This window comes from Sarcophilus harrisii, chromosome 1 (genome assembly GCF_902635505.1).
Source record: "Sarcophilus harrisii chromosome 1, mSarHar1.11, whole genome shotgun sequence".
Taxonomy (NCBI): Eukaryota; Metazoa; Chordata; class Mammalia; order Dasyuromorphia; family Dasyuridae; genus Sarcophilus; species Sarcophilus harrisii.
In genome coordinates, this window is record NC_045426.1 from 692,523,428 (window position 1) to 692,545,173 (window position 21,746).

The window sequence follows — 21,746 nt, forward strand, 5'->3', positions numbered from 1 at the left end:
GGCAGAGATAAATATCTTTTAGTCATAAAAGAACAAACGAAGAGGGGAATAAAAAGAGAGAGAGAGGGGGGAAAAAAAGGTTGGAACTTTTTTTTAGAAATACAGTAAAATATGCTGCCAAGTTTTCCAGGAAGCACAGTGGACATTTAGAACATGTGAATTAGTCTTGAGAGAGAGAGAGAGAGAGAGAGAGAGAGAGAGAGAAAGAGAGAGAGAAAGAGAGACAGAGAGACAGAAAGAGACAGAGACAGATAGACAAAGACAGAGACAGAGACAGACACAGAGACAAATAGAGAGAGAGGAGAGAGAGACAGAAAGGCAGAGAGAAACAGAGAAAGACAGAGGTAGAGAGATAGAGACACAGAGACAGAGAGACAGAGACAGAGAAATAAAGACACACAGAGACAAAGAGAGTAAGAGAGTCAGACAGAAGAAGAGAAAGATGTACAGAGATACAGATACACAAAGAAAGAGATACAGAAAGACATACACAGCCACATAGAGGCAACATAGAAAAATGCTTAGCATAGTGCCTGGCAATCAATAGGTGCTTAATATTTGTTCCCTTTCCCCTTCATCCCCTTGCTTTGGAAAAAAGAAAACTAGAATAGTAGACACACCAAACAGTAAAGCTGGGAAGGGCTTAGAACAGGAGATGTCAGAGCTATAAGGGCCTCAGAACAGGGAATGTCAGGACTGGGAAGGACCTTCGAGATCTTTTAATCTCATTTTACAGACATTCAGGTAAAGGGTTTTCCCCCTAACCAGACCCTGCAAAATAGAAGTCCCAAGTGACAGAGAAATTTAGCAATGAAAACCAAGAGAGGGAAAACAATCAGCTGATACTTGCCCCAAATGGAATCTGTAGCCTTGGCCTTGAACATGTGCTCCCAAAATGTTTCCACCTCTCTGCTCTCTTCTTACACATTTGCAATCCCATTGGGGATCCTTTACAAACAGGTGATTAGACCCAGTGACCCGAGAGCCGGGGGTGCGGGAGTTGGCCCAGGATGAAACAAGGCTCCCAGGATGCTCCGAGGAGATCGTGCTCCCCACCACCCGCTCTTACTGCCTGTGTGCTGTGCAGTGGGGTATTTTACCTTTCCGAACCTGAGTTTTCTCTTTTGTATGTTAAGGGCATTGAGCTAGAGAGCCTCTAAGCTCACTTTCAGTTATGTCTATTTTTTTCTAGTGAGTTAGCAGGTAGGGATGGAATGTATTTCCTTGCTAAACCATGAACATTGACTTCCAGTTTTGCACAAGGTGTGGGGGCGAACACCTCTACCCATCACCCCATGGGGCACACAGGATGCAGGAACTCTGGGAACAAGATTTAAAAAAAAATTTTTTTTTTTTCAGAGGGGGAATGTAGTTGGTGCTTATAAAGTGCTTTTAGGTCTGCAAAGCAAAGCAAAAGAGGTGATTTCTTCTGAGCTTCCTAACAACCTTGGGAGGTTGGTAGCATGGAATGGTGAACAGTATCAAGAAGATTTGGGTATAAATATTGCCGTAGCCCTACTAGCTGTTTGACCCTGCATCAGTAATTTAATTTCTCTGGTCTCATCTTTACAAGGAGGAAATGGGCCTCTAAAATTCTTTCTAGATTGAAACTGAGTATCTTTTGGTATTATTCTGTTTAAATATGGGAAATCCAAGTTTCATAGAAGTGAAATAGCTTCCTATGATGTCACAGCTGGTAACCGTTAGAAGCAGGATTTGAATCTGGTTCTTAGGTACTCCAAGGGCCTTTGGATCTATGTTACACCACTTACTTCTAATTTGTGCCCTATCTGGTTCCTGTCTTGTCTAGGCTGTGAATTCCTGGAGTCAGGGCCCACATCTTCCCTTCAAAGATCTTCCATAAGTCTGAGCTCCCAGCAAGCTCTAGAGATCCTTGGTGTCTGGTTTATTGATATTTGAGAACAATACAAGGAAAAGGAGTGGTTTCTTCAGTGTTCTTTGGAGTTGGAGGAGTTTCAGAAGAGCCCCAGGCTCCCTCCTTGGAGCAATACAAGCTGTTAATTTGGAGGCTTTGTCTATGAGGATGGGTAGCAGTTTGCTTCCTGGCCAGTCAGTCAGCCTTTTCCTCCTCTCTTTATTGTTTTCCTTTCCTTTCTCTTTCCCTTTCCCTTACCTCCTCTTCTTTCTCTCCTTTTCCTCTTCCTTCCTTTCTACTTTCCTCCTGTTCTTTTGCTTTGATTTTGAATTCTTTCCTTTTTTTTTTTTTAAGATATATATTTCATTGATGGATTTGGTTCTTACAGCACAATAATTTCCATATACACAAACCCTGTGCTCTGCCCTTGCCATTTTTCCTCATCATGGGGCTTCTGCATCTGTTCATAGAAGTCTTCCCATGTTTCTTTGAATCTTTCATATTTGTTATTTTTTTTTAAAACTTAATTAGTCAAATGCACCTATGAGTTCATTACAAAGTTTTCACTGAAATGATATCTATCAGCTTTCTCTGATATCAAAGAAAATCAGTTGGGAAAAAACCATTTGAGGAAGTGACCTCTCTGATAACTTATTCCTCAATAGAAATTGCGACAGCCAATTTAAAGTCTTCTCCAATTAGAACTAGAATTCTAGACATGGAATGGGTTGCCTTAGGAGGTATTTCCCCCCATTCTTTTGAGGAGGCTAAGGTTGGAGATTCATTTTGGGGTTGATATGGATACTAAGTCTCAACTGATATACCTTTCAACTCTAAAATTTGGTGATTCTATAACTCATTCCTCTCTAGCAAGACTGATCGATATAGTTACTCATAGATTACCTTCATTTCAGTGATTTTAGAACAATCTCATTAATGTCATTGGGCTTGTTTTTCTCCTTTCTGCTTAATATTAAGAGCTCACAAAGGATCAGAAACAATGGATATCCACCAAATTGGGAGTGATTAAACAAATAATGGTTCATGAATGTGCAACATAAGAAATTATGAATATGAAGAACATAGAAAATACGTGAACTGATGGAAATGAAGAAAACAGAACCAGGAAACCAATATGCGAAGACTCCAGCAATTACATGGAAAATAGGGGTATGTTGGAGCTACCAGAGCCAATTGTTAAAATTTCCCTGTGAACATTTTATACTTTGTAAATGTCAAATGCTACAGATCAGGACTCGATCAAACATCTTGTTGATTTTCAAGATTTAAGAAAGTGATGGAGAAAATGTAAGCAATCCAAATTAAATTTAAAAGTTTTTCTTATGGGTCATTTCCCCACCTCCACCCCAGAGTTGTTTGTTAAACATTTATCCGCACATCCCTGATGGAAAGTGTGTCTGCTACCAAACAATCTCAATTGAAGCTTGAGAAATTATAATGACCAAGCTCAGTCCCAAAGAAGAGATATTAGAAAACACTTCTCCCTGTTTTTTTGACGAGATGGGAGATCATGGGTATAGAAGATTGAAACTATACAATTTTTCTCTGTGTTAGTTTTTTTGGAACTTTTGTGGTCCCTCCATTGTTAACTCTTCTTCTTTTTTAAAATAAGGAATATAAGGGATGTAAGGGATGGACCTCTAGGAAAGGGAAGAGAGGAGAGACAAAATGGGAAATATGGATGATGTAAAAGAAAAAAAATCAATAAAATTTATTTTAAAATAAGTTTGCATTTATATTATACCTTACAACTTGCAAAGTGCCTTAAAACATTCTAGAATTCTTTGAAGAAGAATCTACAGTTACTAAGAGAAAAGTGTGATTCAAAAATAAAGCTCCTGGTCCAAGGTCATTCAACTAGAACTTTTCATGTAACAAACTTTGGTTTCATAGGTCCTCAGAATCCTGGATTAAGAATTGAAAGGGGTGGGGGCTAGCTAGATGGTACAGGGAATAGAGTATTGGTCCTGGACTCAGGAGATCTGAGATGAAATCAGATCTCAGATACCTAATACTTCTTAGCTATGTGACCCTGGGTAAGTCACCTAACCTCAATTGCCTGGATAAAAAACAAACAAAAAACCTGAAAGGGACCTCATCTTGTCCTATCCTTTCATTTAACAGATGAGGAAGATATACCTTTCCAAAATTAGGTTAGTTAAACATTAAGCTAGAATTAAAACTAGAATTAAACTAGAATTAAAACTAAAATTAAACTAGAATTAAAAATAAGATAAAAAAGAAAAAGAAAGACAGTTCCAAGAAGTCTACCTTTCTAATGTTGTTCAATTATATTGTTCAATTTCTTGGCAAAGATCCTTAAAAAAATGATATGAAATATCCACTGATAGATCTTTGAACTCTAAAATTCAGTGATTCTATAACTCATTTCTTTCTAGCAAGACTGATCGATTTGGTTATTCCTAGATGACCTCCCTTTCAGCCACTTTAGAAAAATCTCTTTGATGTCATTGGGCTTATTGTTCTCCTGTTTTTGCTTAATATTAAGAGCTCACAAAGAATTGGAAACAAAACAGATATCCACCAAACTGGGATTTCCTTCTCCAATTCTTGTTATAGATGAGGAATAAATTTAAGTGACTTGCCCAGGATCACACAGCTAGTAAGAGTCTGAAGTTAGATTTGAACTTATGAAGATAAATCTTCCTAACACCAATCATACCACCTAGATGCTTTACATGCATTCTAATGGGACAGAGAATATATAAAAAGTGAAATGGCAAGGGAAAGGAATGGTGGGGAAAAAAAAAAGTCTAGACAATCCAAAATGGAGGAGTAACTATGGCTAACTTGGGTACTTTTCTTAAATTGGGGTAACTAACTAACCAGAGGAAAGTGCTAAAGGGTGAAGTGATCTTTCAAGGTGAGAAGCTGCTGGGCTGGGGTATAGGAAGATGTCCAGAGAGTAAAGAAAGAGCAAGACCCAGAGGAGAACTGAATGACAAAATTGGGATTTAAATCCAGATCCTTTGACTCCATACTCAGAAATACCCATGTCTACTTTCCATGACACTGGGTTGCTGTTACATGAGTCTCCCTCTTCCTTTCTTTCACAGGCAATCACTTACTGAATCCACATAATTTTTTCTACATCTCCCATCTACATCCTCTCTTTGCTCCTCTTCCTCAGTACAAGCCCTTCTTACTACCCACATGGATTATTTCAAAACCCTTCTAATGGACCTTTTCACTTCTGCACTCTTTCTGTGCTGTAATTCATCTTATATTGAGCCCTGCTGGACTGACATATATTTTTTAAATGTGTAGATGGATAGTCCCATTACTCCACTGTTCAAGACTCTGTGAAGTATTTGCAAAGTATCTCGTTGTCCATCAGAACTCTTAGTCTGACATTCTGTACTCTGCAGTGGATTCAAATTCTGCCTTTGCAACTTAGCATCTACATGACATTAGGCAAGCCGTTTCACCTCTTTTTGCCTCAGTTTCCTCATCTGTAAAATGAAGCCATTGGATTAGATGATCTGAGGTCCCTTCTAGCTTTAAATCTATGGTGTTCCCTCCAACATTTGCTATCAGTGTGATCTTGAACAATCACTTCTCTTTCCTCAGCCCTTTCCCCCCTCATCTGTAAGTGAATGAATGGGACCAGATTGTCTCTGAGGTTGATGATTTATGATAAATAGCTAGATGACTCAGTGGATAGAGTACCAGGCTTGGCTTCAGGAAATCTGAGTTAAAATTCAACTTCAGACCCTCACTAGCTGTGTGACCCTAGGTAAGTCACTTAATCCTATTTCCCTCAGTTTCCTCATCTGTAAAATGAGCTGGAGAAAGAAATGATGAACCACTCCAGTCTCTTTGCCAAAGAAACCCCAAGGGGGATACGCAGAATCAGACATAATTGAAAAACAACAACATGTTCATCAAACAAGTATTCACTAAACACCAACTGGGTGCCAGGATCTTAAGGAGTGGAAACACAACATCAGAAATCAAAGTTCCCAGCCTATTCTGTTGGAAGAGAAAGCACATACAAAAATTGTGTCCTCCGAATGCCTGGAAAACAGACTGTTTGCCTATCTCACTTGTCTGAAGTCCGGGAGAAGTGGCCAAGGAGTTTCTCCTAGTCCAAGAATCATCTTGCTGACCAGATAAGGCTTCATCTCCAGCCTTCAGCGGGGAGGTAAACAGAGATGGTGGCCAAAGGAGCGTCAGGGAACATTTGCCATTCATCTTGTTCTGGACTCTCCAGATCCCAGGCAGAGGTGAAGACTGGAGCTCCCAGGCCCGAGAGGATACAGTATGGGATCTGGCTCTGTTTACCCTTCAGCTTTGAAGCCGGCCTGGGAAAGACTAACAACTCGGAAAGTCACAAACACTTTGTCTTTTTTTCTCTTGCCAAAAGCAATCTTTAATCAACCTACCGAGTAATGCCCTCAAAATAGCATAATAGAAACAAAGCGCTTAAAATACTTTCTTTGGTGAATAAACACAGCAGGGGGAAGAAAGAAACCTCAACAGTCCCATCCTTTTTTTTTTTTTTTTTTTTTTTTTACTGTACACACAACAAACAGCTCCTAATGATAGGGGCTGGAGGATAAGAGACAGATGTGATAACAACTATAGCACGGTGGATGATGGAAAGAGAGCTGGATTGGGAGTCTGGGGACCTGGGTTCAGATCACATTTCATTCACTTACTGCTTGTGAATTAGCCTCTCCAATCCTCAGTTTCCTCCTCTGCAAAATGAGGGAATTGGACTAATCTAAAATCCTTTGACACTAAAGGATGGAAAGAACAAGGCATTTGATGCACCCAATGGGGGCTGTAATTCTCTGTTTTGTGGATTATCGTATGGGTGACTACAGCAGGGGAACTCAGGATTTGATCTGGAAGGCAGAAGAGTAAGACTTAGGATCTTAGGATCTGAAGAACTTTGGACAAATCCCTGAACCTCCGTGGTCTCAGTTCACTCTTTTGTAAAATGAAATAGTTGCCTTGCTACAATAAAATTTATCTCAATTCCTTTTCAGTTCCTAATCTACAGTCTTATAATGGAAAGAAAGGGCAAATCTTTTATCCCCACCTTAGTTGATGAAGAAACAGAAAACCCAGAATATAATGGGAAGATATAAATAAAGTATTAAACTAAATTCCCAGATCTCTTTGGGGAGTGGGAATATCTTTGATGAAATTAAGAGAACTCAAAAGAAAGACTTCAAATAGCCAAATCACAAGAGCATGTTAGGATATTCCTTGTGGAAGAGATCCTTGCAAGGGGGGAAGAGGGAATTTCTTTCTTTCTTTCTTTCTTTCTTTTTTTTTTTCTTAATCCCACTCTATGCCCAATGGCCAGGGGACTCATAACAGAGAGAAAAACACTATATCCAGTAGTTCAAATGCTCATTTATTTGAAATAATTTGAGGTGTATTGAAGGAACACAGACGCATCAGGTAAATATGCATACAGAGAAACAGTTATCTGTGGAAAGAGCCAGTTTCAAGGAACAAGACCCCCGGTTGCAGAGAAAAAAGCTATGGAGAGGAGCTGATCCTGGGGACCTGACTGAGCAACCTGCCCAGCAGAACTGCTGTCTCCAAGGATTGCTAGATGAGAACTCAGACCCTTCGGTCCCAGGAATTGTGAGCTGCCTAATGCCATACAAAGTATCCTACACACGTACCTCACTATGGTTGCACTTTAAGGTTGAGCCCACTTGTATCTGTGTATCCATTGGAGATTATATTTTAATTTTAACTGGGGGCAGGATACTTTATAGCAACTTTTTTTGTTTATTTTGGTATCTGAATAATATTTTTGCGAATAGTTAATAGTATCCATTAGCTTTTGATAGGAAGAATACCAGGGGAGGCTTGTGAACATTAAGAATATCATTCAACAGGGTTATACCCTATAGCCTCTGATCAGAAGCTACACTCTTCAGACCCAGTTCATTAATGGGAGAAGAATTGGAGGAGCATCTAAGAGGACATGTTACCTTTTGAAACCATAGGATTGAAAGACCAAGCTCTACACGCTGACATATGATATACCTAACCTGAATGTTTTTAGGAAACTTACCTTTTGAAACTGCTGAATTTTCCTTCTTTCATGGGTCATATCGGTCCAGGGCTTTGGGGTTCTCACTTATATCTTTGTCTCTCATCTCTCTCCTGCCCTCTCAGACAGCCACCAGCTCAGTTCAAGACTCTTATCACCTCTTGTCTCAACTGTTGCAACAGCCTCCTGAAGGATCTTCTTGCTTCCCATCTCTTCCCTTCTCCAATCCTTCTTCTAAACTCTGATCTTGTTCCTGTCACCTGTCCATCTTTCAGTGCCTTTGTTTTGCTCATATGGAACACAATCTGGGTATGGGCTCAGTGGGATATGGATGGAGGCAGGACAAGGGATGCTTGTCTATTTCTTTGGGTTCACCTTATATTCCTTCATGTACTTTCTGTTCTAGTCCACTCGGGACCTACTAACTGTTCCTGGTGCCCAATATTCTATATCCTGCTGCCATTTTTTTTTTAAACAAAAGCGTCTCCCTAGGTCTGGAATACTTTTCCTTTTCACTTTTACCTTCTAGAATTCCCAGCACAGCTCACAGACTTCCTTAACAGCCTCCTCCCTGAGGTCCTTATTACAAGTATTACAAGACCTTGGAAGACCTTCTTAAAATAGGGATTCTTCATTTTCTCCTCTGGCTACATATTAATAAAATATATCCCTTTTCCACCTCAGTAAAATATAAGTTCCTTGAGGTCAAGGAACCTTGGTATGGCTGGAGAAAGTCTGGCACATAGGAAGTATTTAAGTGTGTTTGTCTGGTTGAATATGTTTTTGTTTCTATTCTTGTTATAGATAATAGCTTAATATACCCTTGAAAAGTTGTAGTGAATAACTTTTCCCCCTCCCTCCTCCCCTAATTAGCTTTAGTTCCTTGGCTTTAGGCTTACATAACATCTTGTTCCTTTTGGATCGCCCCTTTGGATCTCATTATGTGATAAGACATAGGAATGACTAGGTAGCGGACTGGACTTTGAATTAGGAAGCCCTGGGCTCAAGTCATACCTGAAATACTTGGTAGGTCACACAACTAAATGCCCCTCAGGTTTAATTTCTTCAATCTATAAAATCAAGGGATTGGACTCAATGACCCATCAGGTTCCTTCCAGGTCTAAACCTATGATCTTGTAACCTTATTCTCTTCTCCTTTCTTCCACTCTTCTTCTCTCCTTTCCTTTCTTCTTCTCCTCCTCTCCTCTCTTCCCTTCTCTTGATAGGTTTAAATAGCCTTGGTGGCAAAGTAGAAGGAAGCAAAGGAAGGGCTTTCTTGGCAAAAAAAGTTTGCTATTTCCTTCTCTAGATCATTTTACAGATGAGGAAACTGAGGTAAACAGGGTTAAATGACTTGTCCAGGATCACTCAGCTAGTAAATGTCTAAGACCAAATGAATCTTCCTGATTTCAAGCCTGACACTCTATTGCATCACCTAGCTGCCTCAGTCCTCTCTTTAGGATATTGTACATAGTTTGTTCTTAATATTTTTTACACATGTTGTTTTCCACAATGCAACTTAAGTTCCTTGAGTTCTGTGAGTATTTTATCTTTGTATCCCAGATCTTGGTACAGTGCCTAGCACCCAGTAGGAGCTTACAAAAAATGCCTGTTGAAGAAAGGAATGAAATAACTGGATGCTACATCCCACTGTTGAATCATGTTGAACTTGCCATCCTTGTGGATCCATGAACTTTTTTTCCCCCTAGAACATGCTAAAATATTTATCTTCCCAGACTCTATCCTCAAGCCCTGTTGAAATGAAAGGACATCCTTCCATGACTAATGATACAGAGTGAGAGAACAATAGAAATTGGCCTCAGTGTTTGGAGAGGAAAATTTGGCCCCCAGTCTTCTGACGTAGTTGCTGGTCCCGGGTTGCTAATTGTTTCATATTCCCTAAATATCCATCCTGGGGATGTAATTGATGACATCATTTCTTTCTGAACATTTTGGTATGGCCTTAGTAATCCCAATGCTTCTGATGCTTACAAAAACTTAGGATTTGCTGCCAATGCTGTTGGGTGATTTTGAATGTTTTTATTTGTGGGTGTGTGTTTGGGGAAAGGCGACAGGAAGCAGAGGTTGTAGGTGCCGCATTTTGATTGCAAGGCAAAGGAGTGATTGCATTAGAGTAGGGAGAGATAGTGAATGATTATGCTGAGGCTGGTTAACAGTCAGAGCTTTCCTTGAGAATTCTGGTGCCTCTGTGGAGCACAGTTGGGAAGAAGCCTTTGGATATGGGGGTGGAAAGAGGAAGAGAGACCAGAGACTTTGGAACACATGTTTCCATTGAGGAAGAAACCCTAATATATTAGACATCATGGGTAATGAACTCTGGAGATGTTTCATCTGCTCTTCCCACACTCAGACCACTATAAGTCAGTGTGATGTCAGGGAAATAGTGCTAGCTTTGGATTCATAGGCTTCAGATTCAAATCCTGCCTCTGACATTTATTACATGGCTGATCTTGGCCATGTCGCTTAACTTTTCTGGATTTTAATTTCCTCATCTGTAAAATGAAGGTGGGTTTGGTTGGCCTCTAAGGTTCCTTCCAACTCCGTGATCCTATGAAGCCTCCAACCAGAGAAGAAATAGCCCAGGGCTGGTCTGAAGCCATAGAAGAAGGAGCCCAGTTTTGGGGAGTTTTTTATTTAATGAATTATTTTTGCTTTCTAGCCGGATAGACATGGTATGGTAGCAGTTTGTGTAGCCTCAGAGACTAAGTCAGCTTCCTCAGTCACATCTGAATCGTGTGATCTTGGACAAATTGCTTAATTTCTCAGTATCCTGGGCAATTGTCTAAAATTAGAAGTTGCAGAATTCTTGCATTAAAGGGAATTTGGACATCAATAAAGGGAATTTCCTCATTGGGAATTCCCCATATCAATGAAATCATAGGTACAGAACTAAATAAAAACTAAGTGTTAAGATTAGCTAGTTCTATGTACTGTAGGAATATCAGTATTTTCAGTGTCCTCTAAATTTCAACAACCCGAGACAAAGCCCAGATGGCCCTATCCTAGTTACAGCTTTGCTAACAGTATATACAATGCACTCAAAACCAATCTTTAGCAAGTTTTTTTTTTCTTGCCCTCTTGCCCCAAGGGACCAATCTTTTCTCCTTGATTCCACCTATTTGATAACAAAGCATATGGCTTAGGGGAGTTTATAATTTTCAGTAGGTCCATTTGGAATTTCAGGTATTATTATTCCCAGAGATTTTGAGGACTGGGATGTAGTCTCAGTGTTGCAAAAAACACAGAGCATAGATTTTTAGCGATCTCTTCTGGCCGACAGAGGCAGAGGTGGTGATGAGGTCCAGATGAGACTCTATTTGGGCTGCTTTGGCAGGAGTCATAGATGTGCCTCATGCAAGCCAAGGATGAACCTTTGAGGGGAGAGAGAGAAGAAAAGAGGAAAAATGAGGCCCAATTCCCAAAAGCCTTCCTCAGAAATTCAACTGCACTGGCCAAAAGAAAGGGTGGGGGGGGGGAAGCTAGATTGAGATGGAATGGAACCGACAGGGTGCTCAACACACGCAGGGCAGAGCTGTCACTGAGCAGAAACTCAATTATTTGCTTTCTCTCCGAGATGCAGCAAAAGTTTTTTTGACATGCTTGCTATGTATCCTGTCATTAAAGCTGAGACATCTTGATAATAATGGGGAAATTACACTTTTAACATCTCCTCTCCTCCTCCAAGTGCTTTGCATATTTTCCAGTCTTTTCAACGATTCCTTAAATCTTAATGAGCATTACAGATTGGGTTTTTTTTTTTCCCTCTGCATGCATGCATGCAGAGTGTGTGTGTGTGTGTGTGTGTGTGTGTGTGTTGCTCAGGCAGGCCAGCATATATATATTTTTAACTTTTGCAAGAAAAAAAAAAAAAGACTTCCAGAGAATACAATTGGAGAAGTTAGAAAAGTAGGAGAGCAAAAGAAAAGAGAGAAGAGAAACTGAGGAAAGAAAAAGCAAGAAGCAAAATTTCCAGGATTGTTCTATTCAAGTGAGGAATTGGACCAGGTGTTGGAGTCAAATCAGAACAGTCAAGAATGGAGAAAAGTGAGGATGGGAGACTCTGGGCTGCCTCATGAGATTTAACCGGCCCTGTTGTTGAGGTAGAGCTCGCCTTAGTCTTGAAGTCAATTATATTTGCTTAAAGGTTTTACTCTTATCATCAAGTTGCATTTTGTAGGGGAGTTAGGAGAGCCTGGGGTCAGTTAAACAGTCACCCTTCCATCCATTCAGGTATTGATATGTGCTTTGGTATCTCTGGAAGGAGCATAGGGATCAAAAGTTTAAGGAACCTTACAAGCTGGATATTCCAGACCCTTCTTTTTATGGAAAAGGAAATTGTAGTTCAGAGAAGGAAAGGAGTTTACTCAAGGTCACACATTTAATAAGTATCTTAGTGATCCTGGATCTTTCTAAGTCAAAGGTTATTGCTCTTTCCCTGTCCCCTGCTCCTTCCTTATACTTGAAGAAGAATCCTTTCCTCTCCTCTATTCAGAGTCATTCTGCTTTCATCTGAAGCTGTCCAATGGAGGTCTTCAATAAGCTTATTCTCTCCTGAGAGGGTCCATGCAACTGGTGAAGACTTTGAATCCCTAGGGATTTTTTTTTTTTTTTGATGAAGCCTAACTTGGCCTTTGTGCTTCTTGCCCATTGCTTTCAATTCTATTATTTGGGGTCAAACAGACCAGGGCTAATTTTTCTCTCATCTAATAGTACTTTAGTTATTCGAATACAGCTCTCATGTTTACCCTACACCCCACTATATATATATATATATATATATATATATATATATATATATATATATATATATATAAATTTCTAGGATAAACAAACTCATAAATGTAGCCAGAAAGATCCTCCAAGGCTTCTTTTCTCCAAAATGACCTCCCAAGTTCCTTCAATGAATCCATTCTGATTTACTTTCTGTGAATGTTCTCTGCTTTTCGATGTCTTTGCTAAAAACATTTGGTCTGACCAATGGAGGAGTAGGAGAAGGAGGCAATGTTTTTCTCGTTATAGCCTACCCATAAAGCCTTTTTGGTTTGCCTGTTCCCCCATTATTAAATTTGCACTTTAATAAAATCTTTTCCTTACTAAGATCTTCTCAATAGAAACTATTCCATCCAATTGATAGAATGTAAGTTACCTGAGAGCAAAAAGTATTTCACTCTTGACTTTGTTTCTTCAGTGTTTTCTCTTCCTCCTCCTCCTCCTCTTCCTCCTCCTCCTCCTCCTCCTCCTTCTTCCCTCCCCTTCTTCCTCATCCTTCATTTTTTTTGCAACTAACATATAATAAGCACTTAATAAATGTTCATTAATTTGAATCAAACTGATCCCCTCACTTATGCTGAGGTGAAAGGCAGTTTGGGAATAGTGGTAATGAAATTGGAGTCAGGAAGATCTGGGTGGGAAACCCATTTCAGATACTTACTATCTGGGTGAGCCATTTAACTCATTGACTCAGTTTCCCCAAATGTAAAATGAAGACGTTGAATACTGATTAACTTTTATGATCCCTTCTAGCTTTCAATCTCTAGTCCTATGATGAGGCTCTGTTGTGCCTTATCCCAAGATGGAAGAGATGAATGGAAGTGAAGTTAGACTTTTCCCTACTGCATCATGAAGTCTCATTTCCTTCTCTCTTCCCTTCACTTCTCTACCCTCAGCAGAAGGTCAGGGGCCAACTGCTCAGTTTCCTGAACTGATTTTCTTCACTCCTTTCCATTCCTCTAAGGGACAATCTCCCTGCCTCAGTTAAGGTTTGGTTTGGGGCTGGGACAGGAGGTGGATGTTTATATGTGTGTTGGGGCTGGAGGAACTGGAGTCCTCTTTTTTCCAGTAGCCAGTTTACTAGAGCCTGGCACAAGGTTGGAAGAGTGGATGAGATCTTGCATCTGGAACGAGAGACTTCGCTTTTGGGTATGGGGTGGGGGACGTCTCTGGGATCTGTCAAGAAACAGATTGTGAGGGTGGGTTTGCTGTTCCCTCTGTTCTCCCTCCCCCATCCTTCCTTTTTAGTGCTCCCTTTATTAGATGAAATAACGGGGCCATAATCAACGTGTTTGAGACTGCCCAGCTGTGAGCTGCCCAGCTGACAGGAGGCCACAGCTGGAGAGAGAGTAGCTGGGACATTCCAGCTGCAAAAAGAGAGGTCAACACCTTGCAACAAAAAATAAAGGGAGGGAAGAGAGAGAGAGAGACAGAGGGAGGGAGGGAGGGAGGGAGGGAGGAAGAGAGAAAGAGAGAGAAAGAGAGAGAGAGAGAGAGAGAGAGAGAGAGAGAGAGAGAGAGAGAGAGGCTTCAGCTCATGGAAATGACCAGGCAGTTAATAATAATTTAAAAGGAAGGCAAGGATCTTTATTGTTTTAATTGGCAGCCCTCTCTGGATTCTTTTATCAGACAGCTTGGAGCCCACGACAGGGAGAAAAAAAAAAGTCTGTGCTTGTGTCTGTACATATGTGTGTGTGTGTGTTCGTATGCATGTGGGGGTTGGGACACGTGCGAGTGTGATGTTGGTGAATGTGAGGATGGAGAGACTGGGGGGAGGAGGGGAGGAGAGCTGGTCTGCGTGAGGGAGCATCGTGGGAGGCAACAAAGAGACAGTGTAAGTGAAAACAACAAATCAACAAGCAGAAGGATGAGAGGGTCCCCGAACCCATGTGGGTCCTAGCCAAAGGACCCACCAGAATGTGTCTAGTTCAGAAATAGTTTCCTGAAACTGAACTCCCCCTCCTTCCCCCCTGCCTGCCTCCCTTCTTTGTCCTGAGGAGAGATAAAGTTGTTGGCTGTTTGTTTTGGCTTCTGATAAAGCCCAGTAAGACTGAGAAATCCTTTGATCATCAGGCTATCCGGGGCTGGACCTCTGACAGCCAATTCATTTGGCAGCTCCGCCAACTGTGCCAGCCCCATCCCGGCTCCATGGACCTCTTCAGACAGGACCGTGCCTGGGAGGTAGAATAGGGGAAAGCTCCCCAGCCTTTAAGAGCTGCCCTCAAAGGCATCCAGAAAGAATTTCCCAGCAGTCCACTTTAGCCTGATGGGAGCCTGGGGGTAGAAGTCAGAATGAACCAAGGAGACATTCTCTTGGGGAAAAGGAAAGTGATGGATATGGCCTGGACTTTAGAGTGAGTGAATCAGAGTAACCGAGCTGGATAGGAAATGAGGGGCTTAGGACAATGTGCCACGTCAGAGAGGGTTCAACCAGAATGGCAGCCTTTTCCATAAGAAAGAAATCATTTGTTAGACTCTCCTGTGCGAGGACTTGACATCCAACATTCCATGGACATCATTCTGATAGAGATATCATGAGCCAGGTTCTAGTTGTGCCTTTTCTGCTGATCCATTGTATGATCTTGTTCAAAACCCCTTTCCCTCCCTGTGATTCATTGTGAAATAATAGCATCAAGTTCTAAGATCAGGTCTAATATTCCTTGTTCTAAGAACCCTCCCAGACCTGACATTCCCTTTCTAAGGCCTCTCCCACCCAACATTCTTTCTTTCTAAGAGCTCTCCTATCTTGACATTCCGTGTTCTAAGGTCCTTCCCAGCTCTGACATTCCCTGTTCTAAGTTCTCTCCTTTTTCTGACATTCTGTGTTAGAACACTTTCTAGGGTTGCCAATCTATGTTTTAAGGTTTTTTTTTTTTTATGTTCTGATATTTCTTCAATCTCCTATTTTCTATGATCACTGATTTGTTGAGTCCCACACAATTCAGGAGAGAAAAAAATGTACACAAAATTAGAAAAGTTGTGTGTGTGTGTGTGTGTGTGTGTGTGAGAGAGAGAGACAGAGACACTGAGAGAGAGAGAGAGAGACAGAGACAGAGAGAGACACAGAGAGAGACAGAGAGAGAGAGACAGATAGACAGACACACTCACACACACACACACACACACACACACACACACACACAGAGAGAGAGAGAGAGAGAGAGAGAGAGAGAGAGAGAGATCTGGGGTGGGGGGACAAGGAAATAGGGAAGTTTTCTCCAGTCACACTGGGTCCTACTATTTCATTTTTTGCTGTTTCTGGTTTGGAAGGATACTTTGCTTCTACCTCTTAAAATAAAAGCAAATAGAGTCATTTTTCTAATCCTTGTGGGCAGTAGGGAATTACTAATTTGAGCTCTGGTTCTGTAGCAGAGGTATGAATGTTTTCCTTAATTTCTAACCCCAGAATTTCTCATGGGAAATGGACTGGCTGCATATCAGCTGATGAGAAACTAGTCCATCAATTAATCAGTATTGATGGAGCCAACTGCGAACCCTGTCGGGGGATTTCAAGGAACATAAGCATCATGTCCATATCCTTAAGCTATTGTTGGGCTGAGTAGATGAGAAATTACACAGAAGAATGATTTAATGGAAAACCTCCTGATTGTTACAAAATTTACAGTTAGAAGGCTTCCAGAAAGTCAACTAATCCAGCCCCCCCCCCTTTTTTTTTTTTTACAGAAGAAGAAACAGAGTAATAAGAGAAGGCAAGTGATTGCCTTTGGCTCCTTTCTGGAAATCCCAGATCCACCTCTCCCTTTGTCTCCCACTCTGACCAACTTGGTTCTACTTCAGAAGAGATGCTCTTCTCCCACTTTCATACACACCACAATGCCCCTCTTGATAGCTTTTCATCTTCACCACTATACCATCTCTTATCATTGTAAAGTGGGACTCCCATTCTATAGGGAGAGCCAAATCTTTCTTCTTTAACTGGGATTTAATGTTTTTAGATCTAATAATACTACTGGTATTCTCCCATATCTTCTCTCCCATTCCTTCTTTGAAAACTTTCTTGATACATTTTTTTAAAAATATTGCTCTCACCTCCCAATACTCCCCATTCCTAAGACCCCTTCCTTATAACAGCCATACCATTAAAGAGCTAGGTAGCAATGTGGATAGAGTGCTGGACCTGGGCCTCAGAAAATTGCTAGCTTTGTAAATCACTTCATTCTATTTGCCTCAGTTTCCTTATCTGTAAAATGATTTGGAGAAGGAAATGACCAAATAGTGTCTTTGCCAAGAAAATCCCAAATGGATCATGAAGAGTTAAACAAAGCAAATGGAAATATTGACTGTGTCTGCCATTGTTTGCCTCTTTCTATACTCATTGTTCACTACTTTCTGTTTTATTATCAGTGCTTTTTTCTCTCCTGAATTGTTTGGGACTCTGTATTTCCACCCTTATGTCCTCAAGGGTTTTTTTTTTCTTTCTAGGTGTTCAAGACAATTCTGCCCCTGGATTCTTTGTTGATCTCATCAGGGCTTTGGACTTCTTAGCTTTTGGGCCCAAAGGAAAATGTAGGGAGAGGTCTCAATTCAAATGTGGACCTTGCTACTTATTGTGATATTACTATATCACAAGATCTTTGTGATCTTGGAGAAAGTCCCTTCCCCATTCTGGATTCAAGATTTTCTTTCTGTATATAGGAGATCAATCAGTGGAGTTCCCTAGATGAGTTTATGGGGAGGTGAACTTTTGTTTGTGGTTTGATTAGCATCTTCCCTGTAGAAGGTACAAACAACAAAGGACAAAAAACAACTCCTATCAGATTAAATCTGAGGGATCTAGGGTTGTTTTAAGATGATCCAGTTGACTGGGAGTCATTGTTTGATATCTCCCACAGAGTTAATCTCGGTTATTGAAGCTGCCTCCAAGGTGAATGGCTTGGGCTGGGCTGGATCTTGAAGAAACTATCTCTTTTTAATTATTTATAAAAAGGAACTTGGCTTACCTCTGATACTTAGGAGGCAATTCATATAACCTTTCTGTGTCTCATTTTTTTCCATCTATAAAATGGGAATAACAATATTACCTACCTCTCAGGATGTCTTAAGGGTCTTTTCATGAAGATCAAATGACATAATATCTAAAAAGCATTATGAAAACCTTTGCCAAAAGAAACTGAAATTAGGGTTACTAGCCAGGCAATAGAATCTCCCTTCTACATAAGGATCTCCAAAGTCCCTACATAAATATTATATAAATTCTTCTCTATATATGTTTGCATATTTATATCTATCTACCTACCTATCTATCCATCTTTGTGCATGTTTGTGTGCACCTTGTATATATTTTACCTCAAGTACTTATCAGAATAATTATTAAGGAATTAATATAAACCTAGACATGCACATGAGTGAGTTTCAGAGATTTTCCCAGAGCAGCTCTTGGAGGGGGCAAATCATCCACAGTGATACTGATTTTTAGAGTGTAGCCTTCAATATCAGACCTAGTCTGTGTGTGCCTATAATCTGGGAGTATTGGGTACCATACCAAAAATAAAATGGAGAGATTGAACAAGATAATCTCTACAATTCTTTTCAATTCTAAATCCTTTATATCCAAGTTGATGGAATTATACACACATACACACACACAAACACACACACACACACACATAAAATTGTTCCTATTTATATTTTTTATGTCAATCAGGCCTCTCTTAAGTCCTCTTGTAGTCTTTCTACCCTTTCTCTTGAAGTGATCCTGAAGTTATAGGAGGTTGTGATAACTTCCTTATTCTGGAAAACAAAGGCTATGTCCATCGAGTGGCATGGATCTGTGGAAATAACCATACAAATAGGCTGGTTTGGAGGCTGAGGAAGAACCTCCTTTGATTTCCTATAGAAATCTTGTCCATTTTGGGAACCCGATTTCTATTTCACGCCCACTTGGAGAGAGGAATTTGTTCCTTTGGCAAATCTGTACTCTCGCCAACATGGCGTGTTCTGTGTTTGGACCCCATTCCCCTCACGGCCTTTCAAGATCATTTAGTCTCCAGTAACCCTGGTTTCTTATTTCCATAGAAAAAGAGGTCTTACACTCCTGTCTCTGAAGGCTTTTTGGCCATGAAACAGCCCTTTCCAAAGAGCATTTGAAGAGCTAAGTGTAAATAAATCAGAAACATACCGATTGCTTTTCCCTTGAAGTACACATGCATAATTTCATTAAAGTGAGAAGTGCTTTAGGCAAACTGGGTTTGGGGTTTGGCTGAACCCACAATGCTCTCGCAAAAGTTGGAGCTGTTTGGCCAGCTTATGAGGGGGGCTGATTGGTCTACCCCCTTAGGTATTTCACAGGCATGAGGTCATCGGAAGGAAAACTGGCTTGAAAAAACTCAGGAAATCACCAGGATTCATATGATAACATTTCCAGTACTATCACTTGAAGGAAGAGAAGGCAATCATGACATCTCCCAGCATCCTTTGTAGTATTAGAAGCAGTTCCCTAATGTGGAAAGCTTTCTTGCCAACCTCTTGTTTCTGGATGGTTTTATCTATGGGAGCCCAGCAACACTCATCATCATCCCTCATCCTCCTCCCTTTCCAGCTCCTGTCCCTCTTTAGTTTGGAAATCCAAGTTAGTGAAGGCAGGTAGGAGTATAAAGAAAGGAAAAACAAATGCCAACCCTTACCCCCGGGACCATTTCCTAGTTGTTTTCTCAAATTTCTTCCTGGAAAAGGGGATCTTGCCACAAAATAAACACTCAAGAAAACACATGGCTTAGAGACATGCTGTACACCACTTAAAGAGAACCATCTCTTCTGACTGAATGTATGGTGATACTTGACAAGTCTGGCAAATGGTACAAACTATAAATCAGAGGAGGATCACACATTTTGGGGTGCAGTGGAAGTGGCTATAATCTCACAGTTTCCCTCTTCTATTTACAGTTTTATCTTCCAAAAGTGGCTTTTGTTTCAGGATAGTCTTCAGCTGTGTCTCTCATATCAAAGTTTCATCTATTCTAACTATTTATTCTCTTACTACGGGCATATGTTCAGTTGCTTTGGTCATGTCTGACTCTTTGTGACCCCATTTGTGTTTTTTTGGCAGAGATGCCAGAATAGTTTGCCAATTCCTTCTCCATCTCATTTTACAGAAGTGGAAACTGAGGCAAACAGGGTTAAGGGATTTGCCCAGGGTCATAAGGCTAGCGAATGTCTGAAGCCAAATTTGATATCAGGGTTTCCTGATTCCAGGTGTGGCATCCTGCACAATATGGCACACCTAGCTGCTCTTGCACCATCCAACTCAGGCCATATACATCAGAGTTGGGATTTGAACTCAGATCATCCTGGCTATAAGGCCAGTGCTGTATTAGCCCCTCTATTACACTGCCTCTTAGCTGTTTGCTCAATGATAAAAAATGTAGAAAAGAACCTCCTGCTAAATAAAAGTTGACTGCTCACTAGCTCCAGCCTGCCTTTTGTGCCATTTTTTTTTTCCAGTAAGAGTCACTATGATATCTGCTGAGAATACAAAGAGAAAAACAAGAAAGATCTCTGCCCTCAGACATCTTACATTTTATTGAAGGGGGAATATATAAAAATAAATAAGATAGTTGGGTGGGAAGTAGAATCTTAACAAAAATGGTCTCATAGAAGAAAACATTGGGTTGGGTCTAGAGTTGGAAAGCACCTTACAGACCATATAGTTCAACCCTCAGATTTTACAGATGGGGAAAATGAGACACCGGAAGATTAAGGGACTTGTCCAGGATCACAAAAGTAGGAGGTGTCAGATATGGGATTTGAATTTAAGTTCTTTGATTCCAGAAGTAGTATCCTGTACTGTGCTATATCATTTCTTATGTCATGTGAGTTAAGTCTAAAGGAAACAAATGACATAACTTAAAATACTTCGCATGTGTTAAATCATCACTTATGGCTAGCTAGCATCGTCATCATCATCACTGTGGTCCTCATTGTCATCCTCCTCCTCTTCTTCTTCATCTTCATCATCATCATTGTGGTCCTGATCATCATTTTCATCATTGTGGTCCTCCTCCTCCTCATCATCATCATTGTGGTCCTGATCATCATTCTCATCATCCTCATCTTCATCATCATCATCATTATCAACAACATTGTGGTTCTGATCATCATCATCATCATCATCATCATCATCATTCCACCATTATGATATAGATGTAAGGAGGATAAATATCCTAGGAAGAGGGGATGGTCCGCCCAAAGGCACTTTCTAGATTGGGTACCAGGACTATGGCACTGGTTACAAGGAGGTCTGGCCAAGAGGGCCTTTATTTTAAGATTCACAGAGCAGGAGGAAATCAGAATTGGAAAAACAGAGGTCTAGGCTGCCTTAGTTGTCTGGCCTTCATTGAGTCCCTTCTTTCTGGAAGAAGACTCCTGGGAAAATGGCTGGATTGAACTCTCCATAATCTCTAAACCACTTTAAGCCCTGACATTGCATGATTCTCATCTCTCACATGGTTCAATTCTAGGTTTTTCCTCTCCACTCTGGGGAAATTAGCTTTAAAAAAGCAGTTATGGTTGAATCAGTGCCATGCTTTTTGTCTCTGTTTTAAGCAAATTAATATTTCAAAGTATCTTTATCACCCTGGCTCTGAAAAGTCTGTTCTGTTCCATGCTATAGAGCATCTCTATTGGACTGGATCATTTGTCATGGAATAGATGTCTTTGAAGTCAGTCTTCTTTACTTTGATAGTGTTTGGTTTTTCCAAGCAAATGCTGTGCTTTCCTTTTCTTAAAAAGGAACATATTAATATCTACTTTGAAGGAGGCTTACATGGCAGCTTAGCAATAGCTGGAATTGGGACCTTTTTATTATAGATTGGGAGCAAACACATGTGACAGGAAAAAAAAAAGAAAAGAAAAAAAGAGAAAACAAAAGCATGTCAAATCAATGAGCATGGATCAATGCAGGTAATTCAGGGGAGAGAGTTCTACCTTGTGATCCAGAGAACCTGAATTCAAATCCAGACTCTTATTAGTAACTATGTGGATGACTTTAAACAAGTC